The sequence below is a fragment of the Lygodium microphyllum genome, chromosome 5 (assembly GCF_053477565.2).
Source record: "Lygodium microphyllum isolate KBCC chromosome 5, Lygodium_microphyllum_v1.1.10, whole genome shotgun sequence".
Taxonomy (NCBI): Eukaryota; Viridiplantae; Streptophyta; class Polypodiopsida; order Schizaeales; family Lygodiaceae; genus Lygodium; species Lygodium microphyllum.
The window spans coordinates 107,928,431-107,951,718 of NC_141139.1; positions in this window are offsets into that span (position 1 = coordinate 107,928,431).

Below are 23,288 nucleotides of genomic sequence, written 5' to 3' on the forward strand. Positions count from 1 at the left end.
AGTTCTGAACTACCAAATCCTTGGTTTCTTTTTATCCCTTCTAATAAATATAGAGCATTGTTTATATGAATCAAAATCACTTGAAAGATAACACACGAAAATGTATAATGTAAGTACAAGAGAAAAATGAGAAAATATACAGTTCAAATATAAAAGAAGAATTGACAACATCTAAATGTTCAAAAGATACAAGGATATATATAGAGATTTGAAGCCAAAATCGGCCTTGAATCATAAGATAAGAGGATTCAAAGCTTCCAAAGAATGTTATTTTTTATATTACAAATAACTAGCATACATCACAATTTGATAGCTAATTTTTTAGTTTAGATTACAAACTAGAATGATTATAATCTAAGATGTTCATTTGATGCATTGGCAACCCCTCCATGGATCCACTATCATTGGTTCTCCTACCCTTGTCTAAAGTACTGGATTTGCTTGATCTTTCTTTCTTTTCTTGCTTTAGATTCTCTTGTGCTTGTGTAAAAGAGTGCTAGACTACAATTAAAAAATGATTACAATGCATAGCCTAACAAATGACTTAACAAAGGATAGTTACGATATACCATATTTTATGTATTGTCATGGAGAGGAATGTAAAAATGCTTAATATAATAAATAATATTAAAAAATTATAAATACATCTTGTTGTATTGATGTTCTTGTGATGTGAAAATATTGTTGCTCATTGATTGTTGTCTCTTTAAAGAGATGGTCCCATATATCTTGATCATTATGTCGAGGATGATATATGTTGTCTCCAACATAGTTGGAAATTGATCCACAGTACCATCTGTAGATGTAAGTAATGTTAGAAACACATAAGCTTCATAAATCAAAGCGATTATACTTACAAAATTTGTCTCCTAGGATGCTTCTTCTCTTGATCCAAAGTGTGAAGATCCATGTTGTTATATTTGGATGCATTGCATTTCTTTGTGTTACTAATTGGTAATTCCTTTCATTGCATTCCTCTTTGCTTCTTTCTATAACCCCTATGAGTAGTATTAGGATGTCCTAGTGAAGAAATCATTTCCTCTATCTTTTGCTTATGAGTATGTAATATGTCAGATTGAGAAGTCCCTAGTGACACGATTTAGTGGCCCATTAGGATACATTTTTCCAAGTGATGCTAATGAGCACTCCTTAGAATGACATGGGGTTTATCAATTGGGTTCACTTGAGTTCACATCACAACATGACATTCTGCTTGAACCTACTAGGATTGACTTGAAAGTAGGTTCCTTGGGCAACTAAAGTCACCTTTCAGCTTGCTTGCATTGGTCTTCAATTGCCCACTTTGTGCAAGATCACCCACACCCAATCGGACTTTTGTTACACTTGATTCAAAGAGAGAGTGAGAAATAAGGGGGAGTGTAGAACATCAACCCTACCCACCATGAGGCATAGTCTCACTCTAGTTCTCTAAAAAGATATGGAGTCAGTGTTCTATTATGTTCTCTAATTTGGTCAACATGTACTTCCTAATAACTAATGAAATTTTCTTGAAAGAAGCTCTCATCTCACTGAGACTACCTTTCCATAGGACAAAACCCATTAGGAATCACTCTCTCCCACTTCATTTGGCATTTTTGAAAATAGACAAGAGAGAAGAGAGGTAAAGAGACCAAGATTACACACATACAAGCAATGGAGACTTGAGCACACAAAGAGATAGGGCTAAAATCTTCTTCTTCTTGTCCTTCCACACACAAAGAATTGAGTGCATAATATGATAAAAGAATTATACATAGTGTATATATAAGCAGTCTTTAAGTGTGAACCTACTAAGAAAAGAAGAGATTGTACAATAAATGTGTCATAACTAAGGATGGGGACTACATGTGTATAGTTGAGCTATAGAATCATTGGCATATCCTCATGTCTGGTCACCTAATATGCTAGTGAGTAATATCCTGCCACATTACCCAGGCATGTAGTAGATGCCAACTCATATAGAGCTCGACATCTCAACACTCTCCCTCGAGTTTAGTATGAGCTCATGAACTTCAAGCATAGTCTTGAAGCATTGAAGCTTCTCAGCTCCCAAGGCCTTGGTGAAAATATTAGCAGCTTGATTCTCTATGCTGGCATTAACCAAGTCAATATTACCTATCAGAACCTACTCTTGAATGAAATGGTAATGGATCTCTATGTATTTGGTCCTTGTAGGATACAATGGGTTCCTAGCTAATTGAATGCTACAAAGGTTATCACAGTGATCCGGGTTTTTACAAACCGGATTTCTACCACAAAATTTGGCCAAAACCCCTATCAAGAGCCTTATCATATCAGTTTGGGTTTACTCTTCAAGCACTAGGTATGCTACATTGCTTCTCGATTATGATAACTCTAGCAAATGGGAGAAAAAAGTTCTTACGAGGGATGTCAATGTAAAGGGTAAAAGGGATGGTTATCTTAGTGATGATGGAAATGGATTACACCTAGGAGTTGAGTGAGTGCATAGATTTTTCAAAGGACTAGCCTCCAACCACATGTGGGTTCTGCTTGCATCTCTAAGATTTGAAATCTATCACCATCATTAGAGGATACCTCACCCTAGTACACAAGTCAATATCCACATCATGGTGTCATTTGGATCTTAGACAAAAGCTTACAAGCATGGATCCCTTCTGTCACATGCTTATATATATTTATATATATATAAGAAACTAAAGTTAAAGTAGCTTTTGGAAGCCATTTTTTATAATCTCCATAACTCCCAAGGGAAAGCGAATTCCAAGAAAATTCTTGCATTGCCCGATTGGTTTCAACCTAGTCTACAAAGTTGCAGAAGAAACTTTTTTCAGATTTTTCATCGATTTGAAGTTACAAAGGCACAAACTCCTGGCCAAATGTAATTTTCTTCTCTCTTTCACCACATCAACTTTCCATTCTATCCTTCTTGTAAATATATTATAATAATGTGCTTTGGGCACCCACCTCTTGTAATCTAGCTCCCTTTCTCTATTTTGTCTACCACCATCCTTGGCTTCTTGCATGATGACCAAGGTGGGGACTTGTCCCATCCACTATTCTCCATATTTTCAAAGATGCCATATATAATCTAGGATTATGTTAATCAAGAAGATTAGCTTAATCTAATCTCTCATGGAGACTATATAAGGAGCCCATGGAGATGTAAAGAATGACAATAATAAGGAGGAGAATGATAAGCACATGAGAGCACTCTAAAATACCCTCATGCTAGTCCATCTCTTTGAGGTAAGCTATAAGTGAGTTCTTTTATTATGTAGCATAATGGCAAGCTTTCTCTACCTCTTCTCCTCTTGTCTCCCTCTCTTCTCATATTCTCATTCCATGAATACATAATGGCAAGCTTCCTCTACCTCTTCTCCTCTTGTCTCTCTCTCCTCTCTCTCTCTCTCTCTCTCATATTCTAATATGATGTCTAGTACATATATTCTCTCTTGTGAAGTTGTGTCTTAGTTCTTTTGATTCTCTTTGAGAAAAGAGATGTCCTAGCCCATCCTCCCTTTGGGTAGGTGGTATCCCTCTTTAGTTCTCTTAGTGAGGATTGGAGTTTGGATGGATAAGAGACAACCCATTCATCATTTCAGCCCTCATTTTTGGTGCTCCCACTGAGGATTTCTCAAGCTATGCTGTACAATTTCTATGAAGGAAGAAACATCTAGGGAGTTGTCCTCTTCTTCAACGAGTGTCTGCTAAGGAATCACTAAGGAGGAATATTCATCAAACCCTATTCAAGGGATTCATTGCTCAAGAGTATCGCTATGGTCTCCAAAAGAAGCTCAAGAGAAGAAGAATCTTTATCGGCAAATGGCATGTATGCGGGTAAAGCAAGTTAATGACACACACCCTTCTTTGCTTCAAGAGAAATCTTGCTCTCATCAAGTCTTTAGGTTAAGGCATTGTGTTGAGTGCTTGGTGTCTAGTGTAAAGACACTCCCTAAGGAGCCTCATCTTCAAGTGGTGAAGGCACTTTCAAATTCGGGGGTTAATAAGTTTTTGGAGGGGGAAGCCTATGAATTTTACAAGGCTGATGATGGTCATACCAAAGCTACGCTAATCAATGGGGTGAGAAAATCCTTCGCATCTCTCGAATGGTGGGATCTAAGAGGCCAGAGCTTTAACAATATGCTTCATGAAATTTTGTAGTGAAAATTTGTAGTTGATACATAAATGACTACTCCTGCTTTCTACAACTTTCAATCGGTTCAAAACATTCGGGTGGATGCGTGCATTAGTAGAAAGATACATTTTCAGCAAAGGTTGGTCTTCTATTTTGGAGCTGAGAGGTTGAGAGAGATTTTGTTGTCCCCTGATCCCATAATATTTTCTATTTTGGATTATAACATCTCCTTTAATGTGCACATATTCATTCTACTCTAACTGTGTCCCATGAACCATAGGGATTTGTATGGACCTATCCATCCATTTGCTAGGCAAACCATGCATATAATAGTTAACACAAAGCTCAGGTTTCAAAATATCATAAGGGGCTTATTGGGACCTCATCGTCTTGCTGAGATTAATACATCTGTGAATTCATTTATTCTACCCTTAATAAGATATGACTTGGGCATAGACATGTTTATCTTTATTTTGGGCATGAAGGGGAGAAAGCTCTAGACTTTTTGGATGACTTAGAAATAGCATTCCTAGTCTCACAGGACAGGATGATGAAGCAACCAAAGTACGAGCCTTCTCTTTAGTTCTAAAGGGTGATGCTCGAGTGTGGTACAAAGCTCTCCCAAAGGCTACAAGGGGTAACTGGGAGGATCTTAAGACCGCATTTCTGCATGAGTACCAAGATATAGAGCCTTGTGAAGATATTTGGAGACAACTCCTAGATCTTCACCAAAGCTTACCAGGGGAGTACCAAGCATATGAAGGCATGTTTATAAAATTGTGGGATAAATGGACAGTCTTCTTAGTCAAGTGAGAGAGAGTACCTGATTGCCTTAAGAAAGATTATTTTTTGGCCAGATGCTATCCTCTACTAAGGGAGAAGGTCAAAGGAAAGTTTCCCACATTCTATGAAGAATCAGTCACTTATGCCAGGGAGAAAGATAGAAAGTTGAAGTATGAAGCCCAGTTGAAGGGGGGAGTTGAGCTCATGCAGGTTTTACCAACCATGCCAAGGCCTAGAGAAATAGCAGAGGTCCCATTCGAACCAGAGATGCCACAATAAGAGCTTCTACAATGCATTACTAATCAACTTGAAAGCCTTTCGTTGAATTTAGTGCATGGAGTACGGCCCCCTCCCCTCACAAATGAAGGCATTCGAGGTTCAAGGAGACAAGAAAGAGAGTATGTTTGCTATAATTGTGGGGAGACTGGCCATGGTATGCACTTTTGCCCTCATTCTAGGTGTTTTCCAGGAAATGGGTTCCAACCAAGAAGGAAGGGACAACAAGTGTGACACCACCTAGGGAGAGGCTTGTTCCACCAAATCCAGGGCCTCCACCACCGGTTCAAGTTCTCCACCATCCTCGACCACTTGTAGAGGTGCCACCCTTGCCTGTCTAGCCGCTAGAGAATCGTGACATCAGGATGATCAGTTTGGATGAGAGTGATGTCAAAGGGAAGGTCAAAGTAGCAGAGGTTGAAGCAATGCCGGTGAAGAAAGCCCGTAGAATTGAGAGGATGGAGCCTACACCACCAGAGGATGAAAATATGGAAGAGGAGGTAGAGTCTTCAAAGGATGTAAAGACACGCGGCAGTAAAAAGAGGAGGGCTTGCTCATACTGACACATTGAGCCATATGATTTTTCCCTAGGTAAAGGTACTAGAGCTTATGATTTGCTTGTTTATGTGAGGGATCAAGGACCAAAAATTTCATGGCCACAATTACTACATCTATCTCCAACAGTGCGGCGACAATGGTCAAAGATGGTAATCATTAGACCCATGAAGAATAGACATGTGAATGCAATCCAGGCTAGAAAGACGAAAGATATTGTGCCTTTAGTGGAAGCCGAAATCAATGGGCATAGAGTATCAAAGACATATGTGGATGGAGGTGCAGATATTTGTGTTATGACGGAAAAGTTGATGCATTGTTTGGGATTAGAGGTAAATGAAACTACTGAATTTGGGGCCAAAATGGCGAACAATGTAGTAGTAAATTGTTTGGGAGTTATAAAGAAAGTCAAGGTAAAGGTGTGTGGAGTGCAATTGGAGCTTGACATGTATGTGATGCCAGTGAAGGGGAACATCTATCCACTCATTCTCGGGTGACCATGGCTAATGGGAATGAAAGCTAGACAAGATTGTGAGATAGGGGATTTAGAGCTAAGGCCACAGAAGGCGCTGCAGAAAAATGGAAGAGCACTATCTACAATATGAAGGAGGGCCGATAGGAGGATCTTGTGTTAGAGACCACCGCTATTGGTCATCTACGACAGAGGGGGAGTCTTCTAATGAGGAGGAATAAAGTTCTCTAGAAGTGATGGGGATTACATTAAAAGGGCCTTCTAGTAGTGAAATTCTGTAGCAGCTTCCAAAGGTTGGGAAGGAGGGGCTAGAAAAAATATTGGCTAAGGATCTATCAGTTGAGGAGAAGGTAGCCTATATGGAAGTGGTGATAAAACACTTTGCACTTTTTATTTTTGATTATGAACACATTACAGGTGTGACAACAGTACAACATCACATTAATTTAAAAGAGGGAGTAAGGCCAGTGGTGCAGTGACTACGACGGTTGGGAGTAGTTCAAGAAAATGCTCTACTCACTGAGGTGCAGCGACTTTTGAAGGCACGCTTCATCTATCCAATAGGGGACTTAGAGTGGGTTTCACCTGTAGTGGTAACACCCAAGAAGAATGGAAAATGGAGGATTTGTGTGGACTACAAGCCGCTAAATGCTGCAACAAAGAGAGATCACTTTCCTCTTCCCTTTTAGGATGAAATATTCAATGAGGTGGCCGGGCATGAGAGATACATTGTTTGTGATGGGTATTCAGGTTATTTTCAGATTCAAATGGCTAAGGAGGATCAATAGAAGACCACCTTCATCATGCCTTGGGGGTTTTTTGCTTACAAAGTAATGCCATTTGGATTAACAAATGCCTCAGCTACCTTCCAGTGATTCATGAATTATGTATTGTAGCCATATTTTGGAAAATCCATCAGAGTCTTTATTGATGATTTTTGTATTTATAGTTCTAAGGCTCTACATCTAGGGAAGGTGGATGAAGCTTTCAACTGCCTCGCACAAATGGGGGAACAATCAAACCATAAGAAGTGTCATATTGGTGAAAGCAGTGTAACTTTGTTAGGGCATGTCGTAAGTAAGAGGGACATTGAAGCAGATCCAAACAAAGTTAAGGCCCTATTGGCGGTGCCATCACCATCTTCTGTGAAACAACTAAACTCTTTCATTCAAAAGGTGCAATATATGGGGCGGTTCATTCATCTCCTCTCCCAATTAGTATTTCCATTGCAACAGTTGATCCACTTTGAGGAGCTCCTATGGAGTGACGAAAGCGAAAGATGCTTTCACGAGGTGAAAAAGGCTCTTAGCACCCTTCCTATAAATTTACAGCCTCGCTGGGATCAAGGGTTTTTTGCTAACCCGAGTTTTGGTAAAGATGCTTTAGAGGCAACACTAATACAAAAGGATGCTAAAACTGGCCTGATGATGCCGGTTTACTTTTCTAGCAAAGTAATGACAGCATTAGAATGAGGGTACAAGATGGTGGAGGTGATGGTTTTGTCTATAATGTTTGCTGTAAGAAAGTTTCGTCCTTATCTTCTCCCTAGGCTGTTCAGAGTGATTACGACAGAAGAGCATTTTCCCTATGCCTTACAACACATGGATATTTCAGCCAGAATCGCTAAGTGGGTGATACAACTCCAAGAGGTTGATTAAACCTTCAAGGTGGAGGACTCTATTCAAGCCTGCCTAGTTGATTTGTTGACCCATAGATGCCATCAAAAGAAGGAAAAAGAGAAGGGAAACGTAAATGAGGAAACATCTCCTCTTGAGGACCTGCCACAGGTGGAGAACGCCCATGCCCTCTACTTCGATGGGGCCTACAAGCGTATTAAAGATAGAGCGGCAGCAGGAATAGTGGTGTTCAGTCTAGAAGGTGACAAACTTTATGGAGAAGGTATCAGCTTGGAGGATGTCCATTCTAACAATGAGGCAGAATATCAAGCCTTGCTTTTAGGTTTGAGGTGGTGTCTCTCACATGGTGTCACTTGACTTAAATGTTTTTGGGGATTCTATGCTAATTGTTAAGCAAATGAAAGGAATCTGGGCTTGTAAAAATGATAACTTAGCAATGAAAATGAGAGAAGCTAAAACTCTCATGAGAAAGCAACTCTAAAGCCCAAATATATTTTGTGCCAAGGTGCACAAATGGCGACACAGATGCTTTAGCAGCTGAAAAATTGAAAGAGGTAATGGTGGGCATCATTGCAGTAAAGCTTCCCTTGTTTCAGGGTAAGTTTCAACTACATGATTGTGCTTTATTTTCTTGAGCAGAGTGAGGCACCTACACATATGAGTAAGAGTGAGAAAAGGTGGCTGGCTACTAAGGCCACTAAGTATTACTTGTGTTGTATTGTAAAGGAAAGGATGCAGTGCTTAGAAGGATGCCAATAGCAAAGAAGATTGCAGATGTGATTAAGAGTTGCCATGAGGGGGTTTGTGGCAGACATTTTTCTCAAGAAATAACCAGCAGAAAGATTCTCCAAGCCGGATTTGTGTGGCCTAATCTGCATCGAGATGTACAACATTGGTGCCACACTTGTGATGATTGCCAAAAGACCGGACCAAGGAAGCTAGTGCATGAGGAAAAAAATCCCATAACTACATATGGCCCATTTGAGAAATGGGGGATTGATGAATAGGGCCACTCCCATGAACTTAGTCTGGCAAGGAATACATCATAATGGGTGTGGACTACATGACGAGGTGGACAGAGGGTTCAGCAACTAGTAGGATCACAGTCCAATAAGTGGGAAAATTTGTATTTGAAAACATTTGTTGCAGGTTTGGCACACCTTTGGAAATTATCTCTGATCGGGGTCCTGGTTTTAGGGCCAATCTAGTAGGGGAGCTAATGGAAAGGCTAAAAATCAAGTGTAGCATTGTACTCCCTACTACCCACAGTGTAATAGTTTGGTCGAAAAAGTGAGTGACTTCATTCAGAACCTCACTTGGCTATACTCCATTTCACCTCGTCTATGGCCAAGAGGCTTTGCTTCCTATAGAGGTGGAACTAGCCAGCTTACATGTTTTCGTAGCCGATCGAGAGAAGAATCAAGATAAGAAGTTAGAGGAAAGGATCTTGGATCTAGAGAGGCTGGAGTTAGACAAAGAAACAGCAGTCCAACACTATTCCATGCAAGCTGAAGAGAGGAGAAAGACATTTAATAAGAAGCTGGCTAGCAAACACATAAGGGAAGGATCCCTTGTGCTATGCTATGATAACCGCTTTGATAACATAAATGATGCTAAACTTGTGTTCAAGTGGGAAGGGCCATTTGTGATCATAATGAGATATCCAAATGGTAGCTATAAGCTAGGTGACATGGATGGGAGGGTTCACAAGACAATGGTAAATGGATGGTGACTCAAGCCTTATTTTCAAAGAGACAGGGACACTTGGAGCAGTCATTTGATGAAGAGCCACCAATGAGGGGTGCAGTCCTCCTTGCTCTATTGGACTATCATTAGCAAGTTAGAGGCATGAATGCCTCTAGCCTAAGGGGAGGGCTAATGATCCGGGTTTTTTACAAACCGGATTTCTACCATAAAATTTGGCCAAAACCCCTATCAAGAGCCTTACCATATCACTTTGGGTTTACTCAAGCACTAGGTATGCTACATTGCTTCTCGATTATGATAACTCTAGCAAATGGGGGGAACAAGTTCTTAGGAGGGATGTCAATATAAAGGGTAAAAGGGATGATTATCTTAGTAAAGATGGAAATGGATTACGCCTAAGAGTTGAGTGAGTGTATAGATTTTTCAAAGGACTAGCCTCCAACTACACGTGGGTTCTGCTTGCATCACTAAGATTTGGAATCTATCACCATCATTAGAGGACACCTCACCCTAGTACACAAGTCAATATCCACATCATGGTTCATTTGGATCTTATTCAAAAGCTTACAAGCATGGATTCCTTCTGTCACATGCTTATATGTATTTATATATATATAAGAAACTAAAGTCAAAGCAGCTTTTGTAAGCCATTTTTTATAATCTCAATAACTCCCAAGGGAAAGCGAATTTCAAGAAAATTCTTGCGAAGCCCGAGTGGTTTCGACCTGATCTACAAAGTTGCAGAAGAAGCTTTTTTCAAATTCTTCATCTATTTGAAGTTACGAAGACATAGACTGCTGGCTACATGCAATTTTCTTCTCTCTTTCACCACATCAACTTTCCATTCTATCCTTCTTGTAAATATATTATAATAATGTGCTTTGGGCACCCATCTCTTGTAATCTAGCTCCCTTTATCTATTTTGTCTACCACCACCCTTAGCTTCTTGTATGATGACCAAGGTGGGGACTTGTCCCATCCACTATTCTCCATATTTTCAAAGATGTCATACATAATCTAGGATTATGTTAATCAAGAAGATTAGCTTAATCTAATCTCCTCATGGAGGCTATATAAGGAGTCCATGGAGATGTAAAGAAGGACAATAATAAGGAGGAGAATGATAACCACATGAGAGCACTCTAGAATACCCTCAAGCTAGTCTATCTCTTCGAGGTAAGCTATGAGTGAGTTCTTTTATTATGTAGCATAATGGCGAGCTTTCTCTATCTCTTCTCCTAATGGCAAGCTTCCTCTACCTCTTCTCCTCTTGTCTCCCTCTCTTCTCATCTTCTCATTCCATGAATACATAATCACAAGCTTTCTCTATCTCTTTTCCTCTTGTCTCCCTCTCCTCTCCTTTCTCTCTCTCTCATATTCTCATATGGTGTCTAGTACATATATTCTCTCTTGTGAAGTTGTGTCTTGGTTCTTTTGATTCTCTTTGAGAAAAGGGATGTCCTAGCCCATCCTCCCTTTGGCTAGGTGGTGCCCCTTTTTAGTTCTCTTAGTGAGGATTGGAGGTTGGATGGGTAAGAGGCAACTCATTCATCATTTCAGCCCTCAAGCTAGAGGCATGAATGCCCCTAGCCTAAGGGGAGGGCTAATGATCCGGGTTTTTTACAAATCGGATTTCTACAACAAAATTTGGCCAAAACCTTTATCACGAGCCTTACCATATCACTTTGGGTTTACTCTTCAAGTGTTAGGTATGCTACATTGTTTCTCAATTATGATAACTCTAGCAAATGGGGGGAACAAGTTCTTAGGAGGGATGTCAATGTAAAGGGTAAAAGGGATGGTTATCTTAGTGATGATGGAAATGGATTACACCTAGGAGTTGAGTGAGTGCATAGATTTTTCAAAGGACTAGTCTCCAACTACACGTGGGTTTCGCTTGCATAACTAAGATTTGGAATCTATCACTATCATTATAGAGGACACCTCACCCTAGTACACAAGTCAATATCCACATCATGGTGTCATTTGGATCTTATACAAAAGCTTACAAGCATGGACCCCTTCGTCACATGCTTATATGTGATTATATATATATGGGGGACTAAAGTCAAAGCAACTTTTGAAAGCCATTTTTATAATGTCCATAAATCCCAAGGAAAAGTGAATTTCAAGAAAATTCTTGCATTGCCCGATCAGTTTCGACTTGGTCTACAATATTGCAGAAGAAACCTTTTTCAGATTCTTCACCGATTTGAAGTTACAAAGGCGCAGACTGCTGGCTACATGTAATTTTCTTCTCTCTTTCACCACATCAACTTTTCATTCTATCCTTCTTGTAAATATATTATAATAATGTGCTTTGGGCACCCATCTCTGGTAATCTAGCTCCCTTTCTCTATTTTGTCTACCACTACCCTTGGCTTCTTGCATGATGACCAAGGTGGGGACTTGTCCCATCCACTATTCTCCATATTTTCAAAGATGCCATACATCATCTAAGATTATGTTAATCAAAAAGATTAGCTTAATCTAATTCCTCATGGAGGCTATATAAGGAGCCCATGGAGATGTAAAGAAGGACAATAATAAGGAGGAAAGAATGAAAAGCACATGAGAGTACTCTAGAATACCCTCATGCTAGTCCATCTCTTTGAGGTAAGCTATGAGTGAGTTCTTTTATTATGTAGCATAATGGCAAGCTTCCTCTACCTCTTCTCCTCGTCTCCCGCTCTTCTCATCTTCTCATTCCATTAATACATAATGGCAAGCTTCCTCTACCTCTTCTCCTCTTGTCTCCCTCTCCTCTACTCTCTCTCTCTCTCTCTCTCTCTCTCTCATATTCTAATATGGTGTCTAGTACATACATTCTCTCTTGTGAAGTTGTGCCTTGGTTGTTTTGATTCTCTTTGAGAAAAGAGATGTCCTAGCCCATCCTCCCTTTGGCTAGGTGGTGCCCCTCTTTAGTTCTCTTAGTGAGGTGGATGGGTAAGAGGCAATCCATTCATCATTTTAGCCCTCAACAGTAGATGATAATCTTCTTGTCCACCTACATCCCCAAATCACAAAGTAGCTTGCATAGCCAAGCTACCTCATATATTGAGATTGTAGCACCTTTGTACTCTGCCTTTGTATTAGACAAAGCAACTATCGATTGTTCCTTACTACAAGTAACAATATTAGGGTTAAAGAAAAACATAAAACCACTAGTAGAATTATGTTTCAAATACTACCAGCCCAATCTGCATTTGCATAACTGTGTCCAATGGCATGCCTACATCGTAGAATAAGATATAATCCAATGTGGACTTGACATAGTGCAATGTGCATTGCATTGCATCTAAATGTGGCTTTTGTGGAAGCTACATCGACTAACTCTCCAAACCAATTGTGTAACTTGTCAAATAGATAAGGCTGCCCATAATCTTTTGATACATAATGACATCCTCAATCAAATCATCCTCATGTGGTCTAAGCTTAGCATTAACATCCAAAGGTATAGAAACATGCTTGCAATCAACCACACCATACTTCTTCAATATATCCAATGCATACTATCTCTGTGTGACAACCATATACCCTATATAGTACTGATTATCTCTATGTTGAGAAAATAGCTTAGCTATCCCAAATCCTTCATCCTAAATTTGATCTTGAGGAGACTCTTCACATTGTTAACCTCTATCTCACTATGAGAGCTGGATTTTAGATGCCAATTGGGAACCACACTTTGAAGCATTTGAGGCATTTTCTAGAGTAAGAAGTGCTCGAGAAGCGCCAAAGACAAAATTTTTATGAAAAATCAAATGGTGGTGGATGGCCGAGCTAGAGTTTTCCAATATGCATTTTGACATCAGGAATCCAACGCAAGTTTGGATTTTAGGGGCCAATTGTGAACTGGGCTTGAAGCATTTGAGGCCTTTTCTAGAGCAAGAAGTGCTTGGGAAGCACAAAGACCAAATTTTTATGAAAAACCAAATGGTGACGGATGGCCAAGCTAGAGTTTTCATAGATGCATTTCGACGTTAGGAATCCAACGCAAGTCTTGGTTCATCAATCGAAGATCATTTGACCCCCCATTTAATCCCTACAAGGTTTGGCTTTATAAAGAAGCTACTGGATTTGGGATTCAAAAAGTGCACGATAGAGGCTAAGTTTATAGATTTCGACGTTATAGAGCCACTCGTCTAGTCGGATCGCAATTTTGAGTCCGTTTTGCCCTCCAAATGGACCGAAACCACTTGGTTTACAATGTAAACATGGAGATTTTGAGCTAGATAATTTATAAATGAAATGAAACTCATACGAAATCTTGAAAAAACATGGAAATTTCATGTCGAGTAGGTGGGGGCGTTTTTTGATTAGCACCCCAAAATTTGGGGGATTTTTGTATGTTTTCGTGCCTCCACAATCAAGAGAGATGATGAATGGATCTCTGATCTATGGAAGAAGAGCAAGATTTTGACAGTAATCTTATGGAATATGATGGAGGGAATCAAAATATGATTTTCTAGTCTTTCTCTCTCCTCTTAGCGGTTGTTCATAAGCACCAATTCAAGAGAGAAGGGGGAGGGTTGTGACGGATCCGGACCAAATGATGATATTGGAGTGATGGAGGACGTAGATCAAGGTTGAGAGAGTGCATCAATACCAAAGAAGAAGCATCAACAGTCTCCCCTCTACGAGATACGAGCCTCAAAATTGCGGTTTCTATGCATAAGTGAGTAGTTTTTTGCTTTTACAAAGAAAGTGCTTGATTTTGTTTATTCTTGATTTTCCATGTTGCATTCTCTCTAAAATATGAAAGAAAACCAGCAGATATGATGGTATAATAATTTTTTGCAAAACACGCAAAATCCGTAAGTTGTGAGTTTGATAAAAATAATGGAATTTGGGGTTTTTGTTGAGTGTTTTGGAGTTATATGGGATAAAAATTGATATGAAAATGATGTTAAGTGTTCTTGATCAGTAAGAACTCATAATTTTAAAATATCTCATGTTTTTGAAAAAGTAAATGGAAAAAAATAGAGAAAATTAAGAAAAAATTATTTTTCTCATCTAAAAAATTATAAAAAAATACATTTTATATCCATAAGCATGTAACAAGGTTGGAGCATGAGGATCAAGCCTTAGTCAAACCTTGCTTCCATGTTATAGTGTGTTTTAATCGATTTTTACATAAAAAACTACATAAAAATGAACCTTACACCTATCAAATGAATGCAAAACCTAACTGGTAGGAGGAAAGAGGGATTATGAAAGTGAGTGGTAGCTGAAAATGTTTTAAATTTAGATTTATTTGATTATGCATAGTATACAAGCCGATCACTATTTAAATTTAAGAGAGACTAGTAGCACGAGGAAACTCGGTGCTAGTCTCTAGCAACGCCGCAATTATGAGTAGCTTGGAAATCATTAAAGGATTGGATTTGCACCTCACATGGCTAGTTTTCTTTTATCATAAAATATTTGAGCACAATGATCATCCACATTTGCATTGAGCATGACATGGTAACTCTTGGATGCATAATAATTGATTGCCAATTACATGACCTATGCTGACTTGTGAGGAAACTTGAGATGTAGGACAGATGAATGGTTTCTTGGGGCAAGCTTGGTAAGGAAATATCAAATCTTCTAGATCATTTAAAGTATCTAAGAGTGGAGATTGTTTTTATGTTCTTTATGTTAGAGCAACGCATCGAGGGGTGAATCCTCTCAGTGTAGGAGAGCTGCAGTGGGGCCATGACATTTAGCCGGAGGGGTGCCTCCTTTATGTTTGTGTTACGTGGTATATTATACCAAGATGTGTGGGATCTCCCTCTGAGGAGTAAGGAAGGGAAATCGTTTGACTACGCTCTATTAGAAATGCAGTATCTATAGTAGTGATTAGGGCAGTGTGTCCCTTAGACACTTCTAGCCACGAGGCAGTGTGGGGTTGTCTTGTGAGAGTTATAGAGACCCGATGTCAAACAGTTTTCTGTTCATGGCATAAAACATGGAGTTCTTATGTTTGTAGAAGAACTTCATTAGGATTCACATGAGAAACTTCCATACATAATCCAGTCATTATTCACCTACATTTATCTTAGATGCCATTTAATCTCATAAGTTCCTTTGTACTTGACAGTTTACAGGTTATGTCACATTGGTTCATGAGGTGTATTTGCTTGGAAATCAAGAAGAGTGCCCAAAGTCCATTTGGTTTGTATGGGACATGAAGTAATGGTTGTAAGAGACTTGTGTGACTTGCAAGTGACCTATATGGTCCGCTTTTTGTGTGGAAGCAGGAGAGAAGTGCATCCCGCATTTTTCGGTGCAATTTTTGAGCCTGCACACCTATGGTAGATGGAGGGAGAGCTGAAGACTATGGTGCATGCTCCAAAGCATGCAAACACAGAGAAAACGGAAGATAGAGAGGAGATACAAACAAAGAAGGTGAGAGTCCTTTTTGCCCATCCATTTGGTATCATGAAAATGAGTGGTATGACAGTCCATAAAAGGGAAAAATAGAGATAAAGTATTCAGCCTGCTCTTATGAACGTCTTCTTCCATTCTCTTACCGTATTCATGGTCCATTGAAGCCCTTCTTGTGCCCAAGTGCTTGAGTGACTTTGAGGCAAGTAAAGGGGAGATCTTGGAGGTGTATGGGGCTGATTTGGACTGCTAAAACCTGTCATAAACAGGGCGGCCCACTGTTCTCGTCTTCTTGAAGGGAAATCAAGTGATCTATGTGGTTGCAAGAGTTGGTATTGACCTCTAAACATCAGGGCTTCATTTGAAAGTGAATAGAGAGGCATTTTCTTGAGTTTATGTATGTTTTGGGGGCTTGTTTATGGGCTGGAAATTATTGTTATAAAACAGGGCTGAAGTGCATTAAAAGCTTTGTCAGTGCATTTCAAGAGCTTTTAGTTTTATGTCTTGGAAGTAGTGGAATCTACCACTCAAATACTTGTATCTTGGAGTTGTTGTTCATTGGCATTCATGAAATTGCATCCATTTGGGCTTGCATTTGAAATATGTATTTGGATTAAATCTGAGATAAAATCTCTACATGTAATGATCTATTAACCTCACAAGAATTTGATGTAATTGAGTCAAAGTCTTTGATGCCATTCATGTATGCTAAGTATATGATAAAGCTTGAGGTCTTCTTCTCCAACTGAATCAACTCTAAAACCCAAGACTTATATGATAAATCTTGAGGTCTTCTTCTCCAATTGAATCAACTTTAAAACCCAAGACTTATCAAACCCAATCTTTTCTCTCTCTCCTTACCTTGAATCTCTCAACCCTCTTCTGCTCTAAACCTCGGTGGTAGACCTTTGACCCCCCACACGACGAGAGTGGTGAACCCGACATGAAGGTCGGCTCTGCAGAAGAGAAAGTACAATGGGAGAATCATCAAGTTCAGGAGGAGATGCCTTACGGCAGTTAGTTTGATTGATGCAAGAGAAACAACAACAACAATTGCAATTTCAGCAGCAGATGCAATTGCAGCAACAACGAAGGCAAGGTGAAGAGTGGAATGATGCTGTTGCCATTAAAGCTTTGGAAGCAGTTAGTAGGCAGGAGCTCAAGCAATTTAATGGGCAAAATGTGTCCTCTTTTATCCACCTCTATACTGACAAGATGGTCTTCTTCGGGGTCCCTCATCATGCTTGGAGCCAATACTTTGCCTGTTTGGCCATGCATGGCCTCTAGGACCAGATTCATGGTCTTTTCCAAAAAGATACATGATGATCTGCATTCAAGAAGGCTCTTCAAGAAGAATTCTTTCTTGAAGATTCTGGCCTCATGATAAAGAAAATCTTCACTGAATGGGTTGAAAGGCCCAATAAGGGACTAACTGCCACTGCTCTTCACTGTGAATTTGAAAGCAAATTTGCTGAGCTAGATCTTGATGATCAGTAGAGTATGGAGAGCCAGAAGATTGAATTGTTTCTGAAGGCTGTGGATCCTTTTCTTCAAGAGAAGCTGACTGATCGGCTTGAAGATCCTGACTCTGAGACGGGATTGAAGACTGCTTGGGGTGATGTCACTCAAGCAGTTAATATGATTGCTCGGAGAGAGCGGATGCGCCTAAGGTGGGGTTCTACCTCTGCACCATCTGAGTCCATAAAAGAGCCTGTTCTTGTATCTCGACCTCCTATTTCTATGGCCGAGCAACCAAGAAATCCTGCTGTTCCACCTCCAAAGAAGGATGTCATGGACGAGCTAATCAAGCGCATGCGGGATCTCCATCTTAATCTAATGGAGATTAATTCCAAGGTGGAAAGGCTTGATGTGAAAGTGGAAGAAAGAGGGTGGACATCTGCCCAAAGGCCCATACGAGAAGGCTTGAAAAGACACTGTATCTGGTGTGACAGCCTACAGCATGATAAGAGGGAGTGCAGTGCATTCCCTGAAGCTGAGGTGCAAAAATTAGTTTTTTGAAAGGATGGTAAAATTCATGCGATTGAAATTGGGCTTCCTCTTGAGCCAAATTTTGGTAACGGTGGCATGAAGAAAAGATTGGAAGATTTGGTAACAAGAACAACCTATGCAGCTACCTATGGGCTGCAAATTGAGCCAATCAATGAAATTGTTAAAGCATGAAAAGCTGATGTAAAATCTAAAGTGTGGATGCAGGCCTTAGATCACATGGAACGAGGCAAGGCTTCCAAAGATGACTTGACTACTGCCAATCAATGCATTCGAGGAAGAACCGGATGGACCAAGCCACTTGATTCATTTTCAGCTTTCGCTCGATTGACTGAAATCAATAATCAAGAAGCTATGGTAGAAGAAAAGAGAAGAAGATGTTGCCGGTCCCTCCTCTTCAGGGCCAACCAAACATGTGACAAGAAGTAAACCAGATCAGCAGAAGGCTGTTGAAAATCCACCACCACCACCACCGCCAGAGCATGATATGGAAGATTCCCCACAAGCAAAGAAGACGGAAGGAAAGAAAAAAGGCAAACATCCTAGCTACAAGCTGCAGTCTGACATAGAGACTACGACGGATCTCAAGCGGATCCTAGAAGAAAGGATTCTTGGAAGTAAAATTGAATTTACATTAGGTGAAATTCTTGGAATTGCAAAATGAGGATTTCATGATGTAATAATTGATGTAATTAAACGGAAAAGACAATATATTGGTGAAGAAACTGAAGAATCTGTGCATGCTTTTTTGCAAGCTCTTCATGTGTATTTGCAGGATGAAGAGAAGCTGAATACTCAAGGGATTCAATTGGAGGCAATCAAAGAATTGATTGCAGCCATAGAAGCTAAAGATGAAGACATCTATGAAGCTGAAATTGAAGAAGCTATTGCAAAGAATGTTATGGTGGGGTCTTCTCAATTCAAAGAGTAGCCCATGCATAAGAAAGAAGCTTGTCTTCACAACATGCAAGAAGAGATTTATGCTCATTTTATTCCAAGTAGTCACTACTCCCGTACCCATTAGGCAAGGGCAACTACCGAAACCGTTGTCAAGATTGGAGAAAGAGAGACTCCATGCATTGCCCTTATATACCATGGTTCGGAGATCAACGTCATGTCAAGAAGTCTCTATGAGAATGGTGGATGGCCCATAGATGTGGACTCGAGATGGCGCATGAGAGCAACCAATAATTCTTCTAGTGATCTCTATGCAGCATGTCCTTATGTACGGGTTACTATTGGTAATGTAAAAGATGAATTTCATTTCTTTGTTCAAGATTCCTGTAGCTATCCTATCATTCTTGGTCAACCTTTTATTTCTGAGTCTTGTTTGGAGATAAAGGCCCTTGATGATGGTTCATCTTATGCTCAGATAAGAAGTAAGGATAATGACAAAGCTGTTCAATTTTTGATTGTTTGTGTAAATCATCACCGAAATAGAGATCGATTGAGAGATCATCCTTTGCCTCCTAATGCTCGAGAATTTAAGGGTTTTCGGGTTGCACTACTGTAACTGGAGGCTATGGCAGTGCTTCATGTCATAAAAATTTGCCTCCACATGTAAAGGGGGCTATGCCAAAGGTTGACTTGTAGGTATTTACGGCCAACAATGTGGGCTGTTATAAACAGTTTTTAGCCACGAATAGGGCTGAAAGAAAGCATTTATGTCATATGGAAAGGGAGCTGAAGCAAGTTGATGTTTTGGCTGAAAATGAAGAAATTTCAGGACTGTTTTATGGGCTGATTTATAATGATACATTGGCTGAAATACATGCAGCTATTCATGCAGAAAATCACGCTGAAAATCAGTCCATACAGGTATGCACATTGGATATTTATGACATAATTCAAGAATTTGTTGATCATGAAGCTTTTGGACAGCCAAACAGGGATGAGGCAATAGTAGAAACGAAGTACAAGACAGTTGACAAGAAGGTCAAGCCAGTGGCAACTCCACTACCTCCCGAAAGTGAGGGACTAGCTGAAAGGGCATCCAAACAGCCAAGTCTTCATGACCACAAAGATATTGGTCACCAATTTACAGCTAAAAGCTTATGGGAGCTAAAAATTGGTGAAGACTCTTTTCTCTTGCCAGATGAAAAGCAAACTTTTATGCAGATATTAAAGAAACATGGAAAAGCTTTTTCATTTCAACCTCATGAAATTGGTTGTGTGGATCCAAGTGTTGTGGCACCAATGGTGATTTTTACGGTCCCACACATTCCTTGGAATCTTAAACCAATTTTGGTACCAAGGGCTCATTTTCCTAAGTTACTGGAGCTTTTAAATGAAAAGATAAAGATGCGAATATTGGAGCCATCTTCAGCTCCGTATTCTAACCGATGGTTTACCGTGCCTAAGAAGAATGGATCTTTGCGATTCATTCAAGATTTACAGCGTGTCAATAAAGTCACTATTAGAAATGTTGGTTTGAGGCCAATTGTTGATGAATTTGCTGAGGCTTTTGCAGGTAGAGCAATTTATTCCATGGGTGATTTATATTTGGGCTATGATCAATTTCAGCTTGCTTTGGAGAGCCGAGACATTACCACAATGAAAACGCCTCTCGGTTTAGTCCGCATGTGTACTCTACCCCAAGGAGCTACAAATTTAGTGGCTCACATGATGAATGCCATGCACAAAGTATTGAGAGATTATATTCCCCAACTTACTCTCCCTTTCCTTGATGATGTACCGATCAAAGGATGTGAAATTCATGAGAAGAATGAAGAGCTCAATGAGCTTGGATGCCGCAAGTTTGTTTCCGATCATATTAATGATTGTGCTCAAATCTTGTCTAAACTGGAAGAAGTCCATCTTACTCTTTCAAGAGCTAAATCTGTTTTTTGAGTTGAAGAAGTTCTTGTGGTTGGGCATATGTGTGGCCCATATGGCCGAAAGCCTTCTCCAATCAAGATTGATGCCATTAGCAAAATGCAAGAAATATGCGCAAATGTTTCGGAGGTGAGAAGATTTCTTAGAGTGTGTGTTTTCTATCTTATTTGGATCCCACACTTCGCTCATGTTGCTGAAAATCTTTATCAACTGTTAAGAAAAGGCCAAAGGTTTATGTGGGAAAAAGAGCATACTCAAGCTGTTCGAAAATTGAAGAAATTGCTGATTTCAGCCCCCACCTTGAAGAGGGCTGATTACTCTAATGGACAACCTATCATCCTCACGGTAGACACAAGTCCTATTGGGATAGGATGGGCTGTCGATCAAGATGATCTTGAAGGCAATAGGTATGCAATCCGCTTTGGAGCGAAGGTTCTTAATGAACGTCAAAGAAGGTATCCTCAAATTAAAAGAGAACTTTGGGGAGTTATAACTGCATTGAAGTGTGATCAGGAATACTTCATGGGTGCACATGTAGTAGTTGAAACAGATTGTCTTCCACTCTTGGGCATGATTGCGAACTGTTCCACTCCCAACATAGCTATGCTGAGATGGATAGCCTATATTAAATCCTTAAATCCTAATTTGAAACATATTACAGGAAGAGATAATCCAGTTGCTGACATGCTTTCACGTGCCAGATATAAAGATGAAGAAGAGATGATGGATGAGGAAGTAGCAGAGTCTATATTTGCTGAAAATGATGCTGTAATTGCAGGTTCAAATCAGAAAACAGCATGTAAAGCTATTCTTAATGATGGTACATCTGTCATAAATGTGGGTGCATCAATAATTACAGCAAGTATAGTAGATATTGCTACTGAAACAGAATTTATAGTAGCAAAGAATGAAGAAACAACCATGGAAAGACGGTGGGTAGCTGAAAGACAACATGCTCAATGCTTTGTTTTAGTTTGTTCTCATTTTATGGAAGAATATTATGCAGATGATTGGCTAAAAATTGGCCAATACTTGAGCACTATGACGAAGAAGGAAGATTGGACTAATGAAGAGTTCAAGAGAATCAGGAGAAAGGCTTATGGCTTCTTTCTCAAAGACGGCTACCTTTGGAGGCATGCGAAGAAGAAAAGAGGAGCGTCTGTTTGTGTCTTAGGAGACAAGAAGACTCAAAGACAGGTCATGCAAGAATTTCATGAAAGCCTATTGGCTGGCCATAGAGGCATATGGGGCACTTTTTCCAAAATAAAAGAGAAATTTTGGTGGCAAAACATGTATAAAGACATTGAGCATTTTGTTGAGACTTGTCATGTCTGCCAAATATACTCTATGGTTAAGCATAGAGATGGGCTTCAGCCTACCTTTCCTTTATCTATTCATTACAAATGGGTTATTGATTTAGTAACCATGCCTACATGAATTTGGAATATGAGATATCTAGTGCTTGCTTGAGAAGATCTCACAAATCAGGTGGAAGGAAAAGCCTTGACAAGAAAGACCACTCAAGCTGTTTGTAGATTTTTACTTGAAGAAGTGTTTTGCAGGCATGACTGTGTTGCTAAAGTAACTGCTGATGGAGAATTGGATGTCGATGAGGCTCGCCATTTCTTTGCTCAATTGGGGATCAAGCTATCTCTTACATCAGCCTACAATCCTGAAGGCAATGGTAAGAGTGAAAGAGGTCATCAACCGATTCTCAAAGCTTTGGCAAAGTCTTGCAGAGGGAAGATGAGAGAATGGCCTAAAATGCTTCCATTCGCGTTATGGGCTTATAGAACTACCCATAGTGCAGTGACATGTTATATGCGGGCGGCTGAACTAATGTATGGACAGCCACCTATTATGCCTATTGAGGAGTCTATTATCACATGGAGTATCTTGCCTTGGGATGAAGGCATAAATAGAGAAGAGCTACTGATTTTGGGCATAAGACAGCTTGAAAGAAGGCCAGACGATGTCAAGTCAGCCATTGAAAGGCTAAAGGCAGCAAGGTTGAAGAATAAGAAGAGGTTTGACAAGTGTCATCGACTCCGTCCAAGAGCTATCCAAGAGAATGATTGGGTACTTGTCTATGACAACAGCCTGGACAATCAGTATAGTGCTCATAGGAAGCTAGCCAAGCGATGGTTTGGACCATATGTGGTGAAGGTAGTACATGATAATGCTACTTACACTTTGGCTGAAATGGAGGGGACCATGATCAAGATACCAATTAGCCGGCAAACGTATCAAGCTCTTCAAACGAAGAGAGTCTTCTACTTATGAGCTTGATGACTTGGATGTGAGCCATCTACTTGAAGACAAGGAAGAAGAAGAAGACTTAGAAGACGAAGATGAAGATATGTCAGAAGAAGAGCCTCCTTAAACTGCAATTTCATGAAGTGGCACATGCCGGAGGATGTGCATGTTAGGAGGGGGTGAATGTCAAAGGGTTTTCTGTTCATGGCATAAAACATGGAGTTCTTATGTTTGCAGAAGAACTTCATTAGGATTCACATGAGAAAAT